Here is an 18,583-nt window from a genome sequence, read left to right as displayed (position 1 = left end):
CAAAACAAATAAATAAGATACAACTTGTTTTTCTTTCTCCTTTTAGACCTGGAATCCTCTTGAAATATCATTGACATGAAAGAGATTTGTGCTTTGCATTTTCTGTGATTGCAAAGCGACAGAAAAGAAACATACCAGGCTGTACAGTGCTGCTTTTCCATCAAGCAAAATGAGGAGGAGATGGAGGAAGAATTGCTTTCTGATGTACGCCTGGCCATGATTTCTCACCATTTCCAGACTCCCCATTAACTATTCATTTCCACAACTGCACATATTGGAACAATGCAGGCAAGCCCTTCCTTTCTGGTAAGCAGCAGATTAAACCATTTTATATCCAGAATTTTGATAAAGAAATACTTTTCAGCTCTAAATTGCTGTAAGACTGTTCTCAAACAGTCCTACAACATCCTTCTTGCTACACCTTCTCATGCTATTTACAAACTAAACTTTTTTTTTAAAGCAAATAGAATTGATTCATCTGTTTTCTTAAACTGCTTCCAAGATGGTCTGTGAACACGGCCAAGTTTTTCCAGCTCCCTACATTGCTGTATTAAAAAAAAAAAAAAGGAAAAATATATAGGTGTAGAAACTAACATTTCAATTTTTCAGAAAAGATGTGCTTTATTTCCATGGTTTAACCAATTCTATAGGTTGTGTCAGTGGCTTTACCAATACAGCAGCCAAACTAATTTCCTGCCTTTTCCTTAATTCCACTCATCTCAAGCCTCTTCTATATTTGAAATGACTGCTATAGTTTTTATTTGGCATTCATATATATCAAGAGAACATTTAAGTATAAAACAGAGGCCACTGGAAACAAATAAAATTCTGCCAGTCCTACCTCCTAAAAAGCATTTTTTGCTTAAATCAGTCTTTTCTGTCTGCAAACTAACAGGGCCACGGGAAGAGGGTAACTGATCATACTGAGGCATTCTTGCTTCTTTATGCAAAGTATGGCTTTGACAAAATGCTGCTTTTCCCCAGCAGTGCTGCCCCTGACAGCAACCCAGCTCATTGCTCATGTTAAAGAAAGTAACTTTTCTAATCACAGCACTTTAATTCCTGAAGAATAATAGATTCAGCACTGATCCCATAGCCTGGTCTGCAGGAATTTCTGTGCTGGCAGTCGCCGGAAAGAACACAAATTCAGAACTTGGCCAATTTATAGCATTAAAATCTATGAACCAAAACAGATCTTCCCTGCTACTACCACCATCAATGAATGTGATGCTGTGTCGCTACAGAGCTGATTTTCAGAAGAGCTGTATCTTCCTGCCTTCACAGGGGCTCCACTGTACCTGACCAGTAAAATACTGTAGTAATAAGGTAGAAGAATGAAAAAAATGCAAGGCATTAAAGGCTCAGATTAAAGAGATACCATTTTGGACATTTACACAGAGACACTTTAATGAATTACAGCCAGTTTGCCTTTTATTTCAAAGAACCCACAATCCCAGGTATCAAAGAGATGTGTAAGAAAAGCATCAGAAAATGAAAGCTATTAGAAACTAATAAAGAAGCCTCAAATGGCAGGAAGGAGGAGCCACCAACTGCAGCAAGAATATGTTCAGCATCCATTCCTCTGGGCAGATTAATCAGGATGTTTCTGGCTAGCAGGCTAATCTTGGGAATACTTTTGTTACATTCCCTGTGCCTGTTTCTGGGAACACAGCTATGAGAAATAAGTATGGGTAGGTCTGGGCTTTGAGCCCTAGTTAAGAGAAAATGTAAACCTTTCTCCAAATCTATGATTAGGTCCTGTGATTCAGGCAGAAGCAAGAAGATAGCTAATATATGTTTATAAATCTTGCCACATCTGCTTCCAAACTTTCCATTAACTACTTGGTGAGTATCCAGTAACAGGAGGTTTTCCAGGGCCAGGACACTGAGGAAATAAATACTGCTGTGTGAAACGTGCACTATTGTAATGAAATTCCCGAATGACACAGTAAGGTGGTGACAGGATTTGTGCTTGCCTGAATCACTGCCATGCTGCCAATAAATGTCAGGGCTTTGGGTTCAGGGCGTTGTTCTTTTTTCGCAATTTAATAAACAAAAGCTGCAAAGAGAAGTCCTTTTCTTGAAGGCAGACTGCAAATGTGCAGAGGAGAACAGGAGAGAGTTTGTCTGGCTGCTGCCAGAAGGTCAGAGACAAGGACTGGCAGCCTTAAGAGCTGCCCAGTCGAGCTGGAGGAAAAAGGCCATGGCTGAGTGAGTTCAGCAAGCCATGGGCAAATGGGTCAATGCACCAGGCAAACTGGGTGCTCTGTCTGTTGAAAATCAGGACAAAGGCTGCTGGGACCAGTCTTGGAGCCCACTTGTCCCAGTACAGGGCAAGGGTGCTCCTCACCCACCCAAGTGTCCTCTGTTCCCAGCAGCTACAGAGCACAAGAGACTGAAAAATTCCATATGGATAAACATGTGCTGGCTGCTACACGGCAAAGTAAACTTTCTAAACAGACTGAGCCATCATGATTATGTGCAATCCTGAATTGTTTGTTGTGACTTTAGTTACTAAAACTGGTAGAAAAAAAAATCACCCTTTGGTTTCATACATACAGTGAGAAAAAGCCAGCATAAGGGATGACGAGGAAGCTGCTCTTCCTCATGGCCCAACATGCAGGAGATGAACTCTGACTGACTTCTGCAATTAAAAAGGGAAAATGAAAAAGTATTGTTTGTCAAATCATGAACTTGACTTCTCAGCAGTGGCAGCCTGCTTCTATGAGCCAGCATGTCACCCCACCTTTGGAAGGATTTTTTGCCAAATCAAATCACTCATCTGCAAAAATTGCAACTGCAACCACAGGTCTGGTCCATTTTCAGAGTCACACATTTTCATACCCCCACTTAGTGCTTGGTCCCAATATGTTTTATCCTAAGTCTTTACATTAACACATGGCAGACAACCTCTGATAAGAAACACAGCCACTGAGGATGAAGTGGCACAAAAAAAGGCTTTTCTTGTAAGAATTATTCAGATTTTAGAAATTCCATCAAAAGGCAAATTTATCCAAACCTTCAGAAACCCAGATTTCAAAATGTTCAAAAGTTTGTGCTTTTGTGTCAAGAATTAGGCAATCTGAAGAAATTTTGATGCCTCCTAACATGACTTTGATACTACTTTATACAGTAAGACCCACGTACTTCAGACTATGCCAGTAACTTGTTCAGTGGTCATTTTCTTCTGCAGACTGTGCTGGTAAGTTGAATGTATGGTGCACTTACATTAAACTGCTCATTAGGCTTAATTTACATTAACTGCAATGACTTATTGTCTGGAGCTACATAAACCAGGAAGGAAGGAAAACCCATAAAAATTAAATTACCTTATTTCTTCCAACACCTTTGTTTTCATTATGGCCTTTTACACAAACAAACATTGTGTACTCTAGCTTAAAATTAAGGTAGAACCATGGGCTGGATATGAGGTGACTGGTGTGTCAGCTTCCTTTGAATCCAGCTATGAGCAACCAGAGTCAGAATCAGCCTGTACTGCGCCCTCTTCATGAACCTTTTGGCTTTAATGCTTTCAGGTGTACAAGATTCTGCTTTTACAACAGCTCCCAAAAATAAAAAGATGTTATGAGAATGGTAAGAAAGCCAGTAATGGAGCCAGATGCAGTAAAAAACACCGAAGAGTCAAAAACCTCAGTAAAAGTCTGTTTAAATACCATTATCTCTGCTGGTAAAGAACACACCAGACACGTGGAGCCAGATCCACAGCTGGTGACCTGACTTTGATGCAAGTGAGGCTATTTACACGATGTCCTTTTATGTTTAGCAGAGAGCAGGGTCTGTTTGAGAGGACAACCACGAAGCTCTGGGCTGCCTTTGAAGTGGTAACACACCATTTCATGCCACAGATAGCTGGGTATCATGTGTTGCATTGGCCTCTGGTTTAAACCGTGCTGCACAGCAGCTGCACAGCAAGGAGGGAACGACTCGCAATCCAGCAGAACAGCCAGTGCCTGCACTCCACCCAGGAGTGCTGTACCTGCTGGAGGCACAGGAGGACATGCAGCAGCTAGCTCTGATAAAGACAGTCAGACTTGAGTCCTGTGATCTAGAAAATAGCCTTTGCTATTTTCACCCAAAGAAAGGCCCCAAGTCTGCTTTCCCCATCAAAGAGTGTGTTTCTAAATCCAAATCAAGCAAGAAGGGTTGGAAGCAGAGTTTATGACAGAACATGCCATTTTGAAAATGGCAACATAAAGTAGCTGCCAAAGGATTTTTTTTTCTCTGAAACCACGCCTGTTTTAGTCTCTTCTGCCAAGAAAATCCATTTTGGCAGCTGTGTCATCAGTGAGTCAGAGATTCCCTGATGCTGAGTCTCCAGACTTGTCCCACTGGTGGTTCAGTGGCAGCATGGGCAAGAGATCAGTGCAAGAGGACAGGGAACCAAGATTAACATGTCAGAGCCAGTTTTGCTTCTGGAATATTTTTGCTTGTATTAAACAGAGTGAATGCAGCAGTAATGGAAAAACAGATAAAACCAGACTTTCAGCTGTGATCTCACACCTGGAACGTGGCAGTAGAGGAATGGCCACACAAATGTCCATTCTCTGCAGCTCCCTGCACTGAACAGCAGGTGACCACAACAAGCAGAGTACAAGACCTCAAGCCTGCTACTTCTGCTCTGGCTTTTTACAGCTTTTCCAGCAAGAGTGAGGTGACAGACTGCCATTATTCAGTTTAGGAGAGAGAACCAAAGTACTGCCCTGTGGGGACAAGGCAAGAAGGTGAGTAACTGAGGACCTGCTGGTGAAAAAAAATAAATCAAACAAGCCAAGTGGACATGTAATCCCCTGAAATCTGGCTTCAAATATTGAGTTCAAAGCTGGTCAACTCCAGGATTTTCAGGGATGTTAGATGGACCTGGGATAGCTAAACATGACCTAGGAGGGTCACGTCTCCCTCCTGAGCACTGTGGGTAACTCTGACACCAACAGCACAGAGTGTTACAGTATGGGTGAAGTTGGAGAAAAGAGAAGGCAGAGATTGTTTTTTGCTTAGATCTCTACACAGCACCATCCATCTCACCCAGGGACAGAAGGATCCAACAGCATTAAATATCCACAGCTGCACACACAGTACACACATGTACATACACACACAGATGTATGGGTTCAATACAGCACTCACCCTCACAGAAAGGCAGCAAAATCTATCTGCAATATAACACTGCAGTGATGATATCTTGACTGATTGCTATTTCAAGACACTGTCACTGGAAGGGATTTATATCTCTATCACTGTGCCCGCCCATGCAATTAGTCTATCTTTGTGCCAAATTATATTAATGGACAATGAGTGGAAAATTTCTATTTAAAAAAACATTCATAGGGAAAAAGAAATATCTATTTAGATTCATTACCTTTAACAAAAGAGAAAGTTCAAGACTGAGAAAGCTTAGTGCTACAGTTCCCTGCTGAAAAAGCACTGGAAAATTCCAATTACTGCCTCTCAACTATTACATATCACTTTTTTTTTTTTTTTTTGTTATAAACAAAACAGATTACTGCAATTTAATCAGCAAGATAATAGAGCAGATGATCTTATAGTGTGTGGAGAGACATAATTAAGCTTGTGAACCTTAACTTTAAACCTAACCCTGACTAAGCCTAACCCAACCCTTAATCCTAACCCCTAGCCCTAACTATTAATCCTAAAATAGACTTAAACCTTGGGAATGAGCAATGCCATCCAGAGCAGCCAGGACTGAGGAAACAACACCCACATGGGGGGAAAAAATCCCTCAGCTGTTTTGTTTTTTTTTTTCTAATTGTAAGTTGCAAAAAGATAATTAACAATTCTACATCAAAGGCAACCTGCAAGACTAAATGCACATGTACGTGGTTAGGTGCATTCAGTCCCTAACACTCACTCAGCATCCACTCAATTCCACTCCTCACTTGGAACACTCAGCTGAAGAACACCACTCCCTTCATCTGTCCTAGTCTTAAATTCTTTCCGAGGATTTCCATCATGAGAAAAGGGCTCCCCTCTTCTTCCTTGAACTCATCTCACAGTCCTTACATCACATTCACACAAAACAGAGTTTAGGCTTCAGTAAAACACATCTCTTTGGCATCTCACCAACTCTGTGTACCAAACTGACTTTTACCAAAGCAGAAGAAAATTTCACAGCTATTTGCCTTGATCAGACCACTCAGCTCAAACACTGCAGGACTTAACAAGCCCAGGCATCTCCATCAAAGCAAATAAAACAGTAATTATAAATGGAGCTTTTTCCAAAGAGAGACAGATTGGCAGGTAGCATTTATCTCTTTACCAAATGCAAGGTAGGTACAGCATTTCAACAGAAGCAGGAAAACATCTCACAATGAATATACCAGTGTCTTCACAAAGCAACAGCATTTAAATCCTGCCTTGGTGAAAGCTGGAAGCACACTGCACTGTCAAATCTACCGAGTTTCCTTTCCCAGGGCACCCTGAGTCCATGCACATGAGTTTATAGTGGAACTTTTCCTAAATTTCCACAACAGCTCCACTGAAATCACAATTCATTTCAGCAGGGAATAATTTCTAGAAATTTTCCCTGAGTAAATGAGGTGATCCCATTTGAAACATTATAATACAAGAATTAAATGTGGTGATCCCATTGGAAACATTCTAGTGCATGAGAAAACTGGTTGTTCTTTTTGATAGAGACCAGCCTCTGATAATCTCCTACACAGAGAAGAACACTGTACTGCACAAATAGCCTGACTGATCCCCATGGGTGGTTATCATGAGTAAGGCACTACTCACAGTGACCAAAGGTGATAAAAACATCTGTTCCTTCCTGGTTACCACTAAGAGGTGGCCTTCTACTATGGAATGTATGAGACTAATGGCATGTAGGGAACTGACTCATGTATTAGGTGTGTCCTATCTTTAGAAATAATGTTACACCAAAGAAAATGAAAAACTGGATTTCTACCTTGTGTACAGCATGGATTTGGTGTCTTAAGGTAAGCAAGGAATAGAATTCCTGCGTCCTCTCCTTTACACAATTTAAATGACACAAATACACACAAGCAGGTTGAACAATGTCGTGTTTGTGGTAAACATACCAAGTCACTTTCAAACATCTGAGATAGGCACTAGGCATGGTAATAACCCATCCTGGAGCTGATACTTCTGCTGTCCTCATATCAAACAACAGCCTGGGTCCTGTCCTAAGCAGCCACTTTACCCATTCCCAACACAGTATCCTAAAATATCTGAGAGAAGAGAACAAGCCCACAAAAGCTTTTGGAGGACACTGAGGTGTGGAACACCTCACTTTGCAGAAAAAGCAACATTTTTGCACATATTGTCCTAAATATATCTACTACAAAGAACTTACTATGCAATAGAAAAGTAAGGATTTGAATTAAATGAACTCCTGCAACACTCTCCAAATTTCTCACCAGCATGATAGTACTGATGTTTCCAGAAACTGCATGAAGTAGAAAAATGAAACCAAACATTTTGCTTTAACTTTCTAATACAAGGAAAAAAATCTCCCCCACTTTTGCTTCTCTCACATGTCCATTCTGAGCACTTCATCTTTATTTGCTCCAGAACAGTTGTAAGTGTTATGACACTTGGGACAGATCAGCTCTCCACCAATGCTGAATATTCCCATGACCATGAAGCACCTTGTCACAAAGACCTGGTGGTCTTGTGGATATAACATGGGATTGGAAGTTAAAAATAAAACCCCAAACCATCTGCATGTGCCATCTGTACAAACATGTAGGGTGCAGACTTTCACTCTTCCTGTTGGGCAATGCATAAACACATTGGGTTTCTGATCTCACCAGAAAAGAAAAAAACCTTTAAACTGGAAAGAGAGTGGAAACTATTTGCAGGTGGAATAGAGAGACTCAAGATGTACCTTATACCTGGAGGAATAACATTATAACTGATGGAAGACAAGCAGCAGCCCAAATCCTGCCCCACTTTTCTTCTCTGGCTCTCTGCTCTGCAAATCCCTGACATTCAGCTCCAGCAGCAGGGGAGCTGGAGAGTAAAAAAGACTATTGTTCTGGCCTGCAGAGAGACCACAGTATCAACAAAAATTACATGCAGACATCTGCTAGAAGGACCTTGGAAAGATAAGCAGTACAAATAAACAGACTGATAGTAGCAGTTATACAAAATATAGATAGTAAGTTATACACCAGAACACAGGAGTCTGTTTTTGATACTAGGTAACAGCAAATTCAACCCCAGAGTAACTACAGCAGCTTTCTGCTTGCCACAAGTCATGCCCCACTTACAGCAGACTCCAGGGAACTGTACATGCAGCAGGTAGGTATTCCAGCAGTGCTCTCCTCTTTCAGGAGGATCTTTGCTGCTGATATTTACATTGTCCATTTTCTCATAACAAATTGTGTCTCCTAAATCAGGAAATTAGTATCTGTTTTCAGTTGAAGGGGAGAGGCTCCTGCCAAGAGTGACTCAAAGCAGCAGCCTCTCCCAGCAGGAGCCTGTATTCCTATGCTCTTAGGGCAGACATTGAAGTCAGGTAGCTCCAAGTAGCAAGTCAAAATACCCACTGAAGCTCCTTTCCATTCCTCATATGTCCTCATATATCCTTCATATCACAAGGATATGTGATAACTCCAACCCTAACCCTAATCCTAACCCTAACCCAACTAACCTATATAGCTCACATATAGGTTATGTATAATATATGTCCCTAAGCAACTATTCAAATTACCCTTGTAACTTTTTTCTACCACTGAATACCTTGTAGGGAGACACCTGGGCCAAGGCTGCATTACTCTCCTCCCCAAGTCTGGCTACAGCCTCAAGTGCAAATGATAATATTAGGAAGATAGGGGAGAATTCCAAGTTTGATGTTTTCAAGATTTTCAATTCATTACCTGGATCAGATTTTGGAGCAGCAGGCAACACTGTAACACTTATGAAATGGCACTGCATCCACTCTTGATACATTACTTGCAGCATAATTAACTACAGCTATGGTGTCTTTTTGATAAGGGGCAAAAGAGAGCAAATTACCCCTTAAGGCCACATTCAGCATGGGGAAGGGAGAGATGCATACAAAAACGATATGAAATGGCTAACTCATTAATGTGTTAGCCTTCCGACCAGGCTGAAAGGGATCTCAAACAGTCCTGTACTGTATTCCTTCCCCCTGCCTCTGCCTGCAGCAAGTCTGAGTGCATTCAGGTCATGCACTAACAGGTATTTCTCTGCTATGCTCTCAATAACTTCCAGTGAGGAAAACGCCACAGCTTTTCCTCTGCAGCCTCTTCCAACAATCCATCATCTTTACAGTGCATGGGTTTTCCTAATGCTTGATCTGACTAATTTATTTACACCAAGAATGAGAGTACCATAGGCACTGTTAGACACACTTATTATCATCACTGCGGTGGCTTGTAATTAAACTTACTCAACACTTCCCAGTAGAGGACTTATACTCAATTGAATTTAGGCTATTTGTGTTGAAATTCAGCATCTCAGTCAACTGCCTCAGGACTGGTTTGAAGAACATTTCAACCACAGATAATCAGTGAATTCTAGGAATGAATGGAGATACAATGTAAATTGCATGCTAGCCAAAGACCTTCCCTTGGAAAAACTCAGTATTGAAACCTTCCGGAGACGAGCCCCCCCACACACATACACCCTTGGAACTTGCAAATACATCCTAGCAACACTTCTATGGAAAAGTACTGAAATTTGGCCAAGCTGTGTGATTTCATTCTAGCCTTTCATACCACCGCTGCTGCTGCAGCCACTTCACACGTGAAGGAAGGCAGAATTCACAGCAGCTAAACCCAGCTCCCATGGCAGCAGATCCTCAGAAGGCACAAACAGCTCAGAAACACACACAGGTTGGAGCAGGGACATATGGTCCAACACTGAGCCTTTCCAGCTGCCAGCCTGGTCTTGGAACACTGAGAACTGACAATGGAGTGAGATGCAGGGGAAGATGCAACCAGAACAAAGTCTCCAAGATCACAGTCTAGGACCCGATACTTTTCATTGTGAGCAAAGCCCCTGGTATTTCAGTGGCACACAGCTGGTTCCTGGTACCTGACTCATAGTCTGCCCTTCCACCTCTCCTGTGATGCCTCCAGTTTAAGGACAAGGTACAGTGGCAAGGCAAGGCAGTGAAAAACCCCATATCCCTGCTATGAGTATGGGAATCTACCTGCAAATAAATGGGGGACTGAGTCCAGAGTGCTGTCTCTGCATGGGTATAAAGGTTTTTAAATTAATAGGTAATCAACCTAAAGGCACAGCACTCCAATCTGAAGTTATAAACTCAGTCTCACAGATGCCTGATATACCACCTTAAACTCTAATTACCTTTTCCCATTGCTTTCCATCACAATGTCTGGAATAGACTCTCACTGGCACACTGCCTATAGGGTCATTGGTGCCTATAGGGTCATCCCACAAGCAGCAGCAAGCTTTTCATAGCTGGAGCATGGGTAGGGCAAGAATCACATCAGCATTTTTCAGAGGGAAAGAAGAACTTCTTCCACTTGGGAAGAAGTTCTCAATTTGCAGTCACCCATTGAAAAGGATGCCCTAAAATGGGCTAGCAGCAGCCTTGGGGACGGATAAAAAGATTTAGGGAAAAACCCGCCTGTGATCTCTTGTGGTGTAATTAACCATAATATAACATCATACAAGTAAAGAGATGGAGATAAGCAAGGGCAGATAAGCAAGGTTTCCCTGCAGAAACCCAGTATCTGGAGATACCATGATCTGTCTTGCCTATATGAAATTATGTATGACAGTTTGCACCTTAGGGGGGTTCTAGCAAGGATACAGCATTTCAAGAGAGCATAAAGCAATGATTTGATTAAATTTGGATTAATCTCCAAATATTTTCTTCATTCCTGGTTTTACACTGCTGAGCAATTTCATTTTTATGATCATATCTCTTAGTTCCATCTACACCTATCTCTGAATCTAACACTTTTTATATATATATACAGGCCTCTGCATGTATTAAACTCTCCTTTTTCACTTCACTCTTGCCAGAATAGCATTAAATAACAGCAAAAGATCTTATTCAGACTGTGTCCAAGATAAAGGAGGGACTCCCCTCAGTCTGTCTTTCAAACGTCAAGTTAAAAAAATAAAAAACTTCTAGTGCTTTCCTGCCTAACAGGCTTCTTTGCACCAGTGAAATTATTCAATTGTGCAAATGTTTGCAAAAGAGTGGCCTATGACTGTAAGCTTCCCTCATGCATCTGATTCCACAGTATGAGCCAATGAGTGTATCTAGCAGCTCTCACATTCACACAACAGCACATCCAGGGGCATTTGAGTGTGTGAGGGCTGAAATAAGCACAGCTGTGTTTGGACTTTGGCATTTTCCTGGAGAAACTGGCTGTTCACGGTTTGGACAGGTGAACTCTTCACTGTGTAAAAAAAAAAACTGACTGGGTGTCTGGGCCCAAAGAGTGTTGGTGAATAGAGTGAAATCCAGCTGGCAGCCAGTCCAAAGTGATGTTGTGCAGGGCTCAGTACTGGGGCCAGTCCTGTTTAGTACCTTTATGGACAATCTGGACAAGAGGATCGAGGGCTCCCTCAGTCAGGCAAGTGTAGGAGGCTCAACAGGGCTCAGTGCTGGGTCCTGCCCTTGGGTCACAACAACCCCAGACAGTGCTACAGGCTGGGGCAGAGGGGCTGCCCAGTGGAAAAGGAGCTGGGGGTGCTGCTGACAGCAGCTGAACATGAGCCAGTAGCACCAGGTGGCCAAGAAGGCCAAGGGCATCCTGGCCTGGATCAGCAATGGTGTGGCCAGCAGCACCAGGGCAGGGACTGTCCCTCTGTACTGGTGAGGGCACACCTCGAGTGCTGTGTCCAGCTTTGGGTCCCTCAGGACAAGCAGGACACTGAGATGCTGGAGCCTGTCCAGAGAAGGGCAGCAAAGATGAGGAAGGGTCTGGGGCACAAGTCCTGTGAGGAGCAGCTGGCAGAGCTGGAGCTGTTTGACCTGGAGAAAAGGAGGCCTGAGGGGTCCTTATCACTCTCTACCAGTCCCTGAAAGGCAGCTGTAGCCAGGTGGGGGATGGCCTCTTCTCTCAAGTAACAAGCAATAGGACAGAAGGAAATAGCCTCAAGTTGTAGCAGGGGAGGTTTAGATTGGATATTAGGAAAAAAATTTATTCTCCAAAAGGGTTGTTAATCACTGGAACAGGCTGTCCAGGGTAGTGGTTGAATCACCACCCTGGAGTTATTTAAATGCCATGTAAGATGTCGCACTTTGGGACATGGCTGAGTGGTGGACTTGGCAGTGCTGGGTTAATGTTTGCATTTCATGATGGTAAAAGTCTTTTCCAACCTAAAGGGTTTGATAAATCTGCTGTGTGCATGTTCCTGATCATACAATGCAGGATTCAAACCTCTGCTACCTGCAACAGTCTTGTCAATGTGCAGAGAGCAAGAATGTGCTGCACTCCTGAGGATGTAGCTCTGTTTTAAAACTCACACTACTTGAACAGCTTTCTACCAAACAGTGCCAGGAACCTTATCCTTGCTAAAGACCATGAACATTTTTACAGACAGTTGTTCTGTATTACTCTTTTACTTAATTATTCTAAACAAAAGCAGGGGAAAAGCATCATTTGGTCACTTCAAAAATCCACAAATGGTTAACCACTTTATTTATTTCATAATGTCTTCTTCAATACCAAAATTACTTGTGTGAGCAAGCATGTGAAAAGCTGGAAGAGAAGCTTTTTGGTTCTAATCACTGCAATGTCACTTTAATGATGGGGAACAACCTTTATTGAAATCTGTTATATCTTTGTAAGGAAATTGACTTAATAATGTAAAAGTTCTTACATTTTTCAACTCTTTTATCATATGCTTCCTGTTATAGAGCTGGCATTTTGAATAGCCAGATATTCAAGCTCCCTGTTTCACAAACAAGCATCTTGTCAGCTTGGAACTACACAGAGAGGAAGCTGCAAAACCAAAACCACACTATGTACTACGCTATTTTAAGGCTCAAAATTCAGAAACCAACATTTCTTCATGAGAGGAATTTCTCTGTGTTCAGAAGACATCAGGACTGACCACAGAAACACCTCTTACAGAGAAGCACAGAGCTATTTTCTACAGTTTTGACATACTTAGGCAAACATGAATTGTACCTTTCATGTAGATAATGAAAGCTGGTCTTTAATAAGTGAGACAAAAAATATACAAAAATTATGCAAAGTAGTGATTTTTTTGTAAACAGCTGTTAGGTAGGCATTTATGCAAAAATAATCCAAGCTAGGAGGCATCCCTCAGATGCATCAATCAGCAGCTCTGAACATACAGCAAAGGGAGAGCTCTTGGCTGAAAAGGCTGGAATTTCAGAAAACAAGCTGACATTCCCTCAGCCTTGCCTCCCATAGAATGACTAAGCTAAACAAACAATATCTGTGTGCTGTCAATGTGAAAAATCACTGCTGGTTTATGCACCGTGGCTCACCTGGAACGGTAACATGAAATCAAAAGCCTAAACTTTTCCAATGTACTGCCTCAGACAGAAGTTCCTGGCACTGATGGAAGACATTGAGAAGAGCAGCTGAAACAGAAGTTAATCTACTTTCATATTGTGCTTGTTGGAGTTTTTTTCCCAGTGGCTGCTGTGTAGCAGAAATAGCCCTAAAAATAAAATGCTGATATATATATCTGAGGGCTGTAACCTACACACAACAATGCCAGTTTGGGCAGGACCAGCCAAGCAAATTTCCTTGGACTCCTCTGGCTTTCAAACCACTCTTCTCAGGAAGCAGCACAAAGAACAACCAACCAAGAAGCTCAGTGCAGAACACAGGGTGGCTGATCACATGAATCAATTTCAAAAATAGGTACCAGATAGGGAAGATACACAAGACCCTGTGTCTTGTACCTTTTGGTATCTTGAGTCAGGCCTAAGGAGGTTGTTACCAAGCAGAGGAAAATACTAGATTTCTTTTGTGTTTCAAATGACCAAAAATAAACCTCTGCTGGGACTGGTGCAAATAATATAATTTGCTAACAAAAACTCACTACCAAGTGACCTGCAGCCTAAGAGTGGTTTTGCTGCCACACAGCTGGGAAAATTAGTCTGTGATCTGACAAAGGAGAAATGTGAACACCAGACATCCACAGCAGTATGTGGCACATATTACATTCTAAAATAATCATAGGATGTTCAAAACTTCCAATATACTTCAAATGTAAGATCCAGTCCAGGATTTCTACTTTTCCATCACAGACACTGTTATGAGGACAGTCTTTGGCTATGGAGCTCTCCAGGTGACTAACTGATTTTATGAACCAGTTATCTTCAGCAGTCTGGCACGGCTCTTTAGATATATCTGCCTGCAAGATGTGATTGTTCCCTCCCTACTGTCACCCCCAAGTCTCCAGATTGTATTTTCTGCTTTCTGTCCTTTTAACCTTCTGCTGCCTATGTTATATTAAGTCCAGACTATGACACGAAACTCCCTGTGGCAAGAGCTCTCGCTACATCTCTCAGGTACAGGCTGCAATTTCTCTGCAGGACAGTCACCAGTAAAAGTTATGACACCAATTACTGGGCAGTAATACTCACACAGCATTAAAAACCCCTTAAGTCTTAAAAGTGCCTGCTACAGCAAATGACTTGCTTTATGCATTTTCCCATTAGCAACACATGACATGATTAAAGAGACCCCTTTTGGTGCCCTGCTTGCTTTGTGGCTACAAGCATTTTCTTTCCAGTGGATGATGTGGCTTTTTGATTTGGTTTGGATGACGTGCCAAAGGAAGGCATCATTCATTCAGCATAACAGAATATTTGTTTCACATGTCTCATGCCAAATGGAAAGCAACTTCATTTTGGTCCTGCATCAGGACCAACTTTCCACTTGCCAACAGCGATGAACTGACAGTATTCTGGGATTGCTTTTCTCTACATGTTCATCTTCTGCAAGAAAAAAGTCTAAAACTAGTAAGAGCACTCAGCAGCAATCTCATGGAGTCTGCTGTCAAGGCATACAATGAGAAGACAGTCAAACTCAGTGATCTTCCTAGAAGTATTAAAATTAGGTTTGACAATTTTCAACAGCCTGAAATTGTTTGCATCTAATAAGCAACTGAGCATACCCCTAGCTCCAGGTGCTACCAGCTCTAACCCATCCTCCTGTTCCTTCTAACATGCAACTCTTTCAAAAACATTCAAATATGAGCTATCCTAATTGACATATACTGCATCCTTTCCCTTTTTTCATACATAAACACATAGATACATGTCCACATATGTATCTGGCTAGACACACATTCAAATAGAAGACATGAAGATAAGTACCAGCACTTACTCAAGTTCAAGAGGGTCCCACAACAGCTTTGTGTCCAAGGTAGCTATGAGTCCGTGCCCTCAGGACTTGTGACTACCAGCTTTAGCGAGCCAGACCTCCAGCTTACATCATTTGGCATGGCTCACAATGCCTGGCTCCTGCAGAACTGCCCTCCATCAACACCAGCTGAGCAGTTTTAAGCACCTTAGAGAAGCTTACAGAGATAAATGTCAAATATTTTTCAACTGCGGTTCGGTCTGTGTCTTATGTCTCCCACTCAATTTCTCATTCCACAGGAATTAAGCTGAATTCAAGTATCCATGGAGCTGAGCTATCTACAGACATTCCAAGAGGTGGCTTACATTCCAGATGAGCAGAACTGACAAAGAAAAACCTGATTTGCTGAGTAGTTGCACTTATTTTATGACATGTTTTGTCCATTAAAACCAGGGACAGTGAGCAAAGTAAATGTGTTTGAAAAGCTGCTTTTGCAACAGCCCCATGAATTAAACTGATGTAAATTATTTATGTCCTCATCCTGCAAAGACTGATGGATAATCTCAATGCAGGACACCCTCAAAAGGAGCACAAATATACACGTGCACTGCTCAACAAATGCAAAGATGCTCAAAGTAGCAGGACTCTCAAATTTGCAACAAAATGTCAAGCACATCATCTTCACCCATCCTCAGAAGCCAAAGCAATGCTGCAAGCACCAAGAGACAGCTGCCTATTAGGCTGCAACCAGAAATACCTTCTGCTAAAGCTCAAAATGTACTGTTTATATTTATCTTTGGCTGAAATTCATCTTCTCTCCCATAGTTCACGCTGTATTTCAATGTACACGAAGATGTTTGCCTCAGTAAAGATCACATCCACATAAATTTTGAGACAAGCTATTTACATAAAAAGAAGGCCTTTTAGTATTCTCCTGGTTACAACTATTTGGAAAGATCAAAAAGACTGTGGTAGTTAACTTTAAACTAATATTTCCTAAAAGTGGCTCAATGTCAGAGAGCTGCACATCTTTGGAGGTCTCCTCCTCTTTGTTAATGTGATTAAAGATTTAATATCCCTCCTTCTGCCAGTTGTAGTTCATCTAATGCAGACCACTGGGACTGGTTTAAACATATTTGGTTTTTTTTTTTTGACTAATGTGTTATTTATAAAACTGTACTTAGCACTGCATCAGCGTTTCAATGCTAAGGACTCATTTTCTGGACTCTAGAATTTGTTTTTACCTGGTGCAAATTATATTCTTCCCTGCCTGAAACTTAGCAAATATATTTCCAGTAACAAAAATACAGTTTGTGTCCTGCTTGCTCTTGCTCAGAAGATAAACCAATTTTTTTGCTTCCAATTTGCTCAGTTCATTTTCACATATTTATTTTTGTTACCACAATAAGGACATATTTTGACAGGAGAACTTTGTCTTCTGTTTTCCTTGTGTACCACAGTAGAGACCATATTCAACAAGCTATTTACAGTCCCTATTTACCATTGGTTTCATTAGAATAGGTCTGTGTTTTATTGGCTTTCCCATTTATTCCACCAAGAATTAGGAACCAAAATAGTCTCTTGTATCTGGCCTGAAGTATCTGCTCCATTACTCCTTCTTAAATCAAAGCCAGAAAATTCTTCTCCCAGCTCTTAATTTTTCTCCTCTCCTATTCCCAGTTAGCAAATTGAACTCAACATGGTTGTCTCTGTGAAGAGAAGGAGAGATCGATCTACATTAACCATGTTTTACAAGCACATTTGGAGATTCTTCTCCTGGGATCTGCCAGTGTAAGACAAAGAGTTAATTTGAAACACATTATCTCATTATTCATGGCAGAGGAATGGGAGTTACTGGCTAGATGCCAAGTCATTACCTATTTTGTGTCTGTATTGACAAACAGGAAGCTGTATTAAACCTTAAACTGGTCTTTCCATGGAGGCTTTTAGTTTTGTTTCTTTAAAAAATAGGTATTCTGAGAGTGAAACTCCTTGGCTGGTATGTGAAAGGGGATTCCAGCAAGCAAAATAATACAAACAATAGATAAAAATGTGACTGGCAGATTATCAGCATAATAGAGGGCTAGCACAGGTGTCAGACAAAAGCCATGTCTGTGACATGGAGAATGCTGCTGATAGAAGCAATAAGGGAATAATTTAGCTACAATTACTGTCCTTGAGGTCATGATTTGTGCTCTTGTCATGGTCTGCACAGGCCACAGAGAGTGCAGCTCATCTGCAAACACTGCCCTGAAAAGATAGCAGTGAGACAATTTGTCCTGATTTAAAAGGAGAGATGATGCCTGGCTTATTACACTACAAATTCTCAGCATGGAGCCCTGAAACCACTCTTCACCACCAGAACCTATAGGCAGCAAATGATAAAAGCAAATTATAGGTGTTGCTACTGACCTCCCCCTCAGAGAGCCACTGTCTGGGTAAGACCCACTGAAGAGAGAAAGCTTGTCAAGATCAAGCCAAGGAAGGGAGCCCCCGAACCTGAGGTACAGCACATGAGGGAAGTCTGCAGGAGAGCTGCCCTGTGTCAGGAAACTCCAGATCACTTCACAGTAAGCCCAGGTTTGACAATTCTTAGTTGAGATCCTTGGCCACAACTCTGCTTCCTGACGTAACAAGAATTTGTGGGATCAAGCTAAGTATCCTATTCTAGATAAGCAAAATTGTTCAGAGCTCTGTGCTAAAAACACAGCTCCTGTTTCCTCTACAAGTTCTTCCTCAAGAGAAGATTTTCCTACCTTGAAGCACCAGCAGAATGATGAGGACAAAGGACACGTGTGTCAGCAGTGCTTTTGAAACAGATACCACGGTACCAGAGCAGTAAGCAAGAGCAATGTTGCTGGTTGGCCAGCATAGTTTTCTATGTTACTGCTGGAGAAGTCACAGGACAGGAGGAGCATCCCAGAAGCTTAGAAACTATGCTGTGTCAGACACTAAGGCATTTTTCTTGTTCAGAGGGACTAGAATAACCATGAGGCTGTATTTGTCCTTCATCATGACTCCCCGTGATTGCCAAGACTACTGCATGTTCACAGAACTGCTGCATACTCAGGAGTCAAACCCTGAAACTCATGAGGGCAACTTGAAAAAAATTACCAAAAAAACCCCAACAAAACACTATACCATGGTGTTTTAAAAAATAATTCTTCTGTTCTTTGATTTCCTTTCTGGTTCTCAAATAGGAGATGGAAGATGTTTCAGCACTTTCAGGTCACATTTCTGGTGAATCCCCTGGTTCCCAGAACAGGGGCCTAAAAGAA

At 41.7% G+C, this 18,583-nt stretch overlaps 1 protein-coding gene across 8 annotated transcripts in view; it reads right to left on the bottom strand.

The window, feature by feature from the left end:
- The window catches only part of OSBPL5 (oxysterol binding protein like 5), a 174,418-nt gene that overhangs the window by 83,192 nt on the left and 72,643 nt on the right, over positions 1 to 18,583 (bottom strand). Inside the window, exon 1 of one of the 8 annotated variants that reach the window (XM_072929721.1) lies at positions 15,330 to 15,462. The exons of the other annotated variants lie outside the window; for them this stretch is intronic. The gene's annotated coding sequence lies outside the window, so the exon portion shown is untranslated. Of the gene's footprint in view, positions 1 to 15,329; positions 15,463 to 18,583 lie in introns of those variants that run through there. 8 annotated transcript variants of the gene reach the window in all.

This window comes from Taeniopygia guttata, chromosome 5, assembly GCF_048771995.1.
Source record: "Taeniopygia guttata chromosome 5, bTaeGut7.mat, whole genome shotgun sequence".
Classification (NCBI taxonomy): domain Eukaryota; kingdom Metazoa; phylum Chordata; class Aves; order Passeriformes; family Estrildidae; genus Taeniopygia; species Taeniopygia guttata.
Note: the sequence above shows the minus strand (reverse complement) of the source record. Positions and strands in the feature narration are given on the sequence as shown.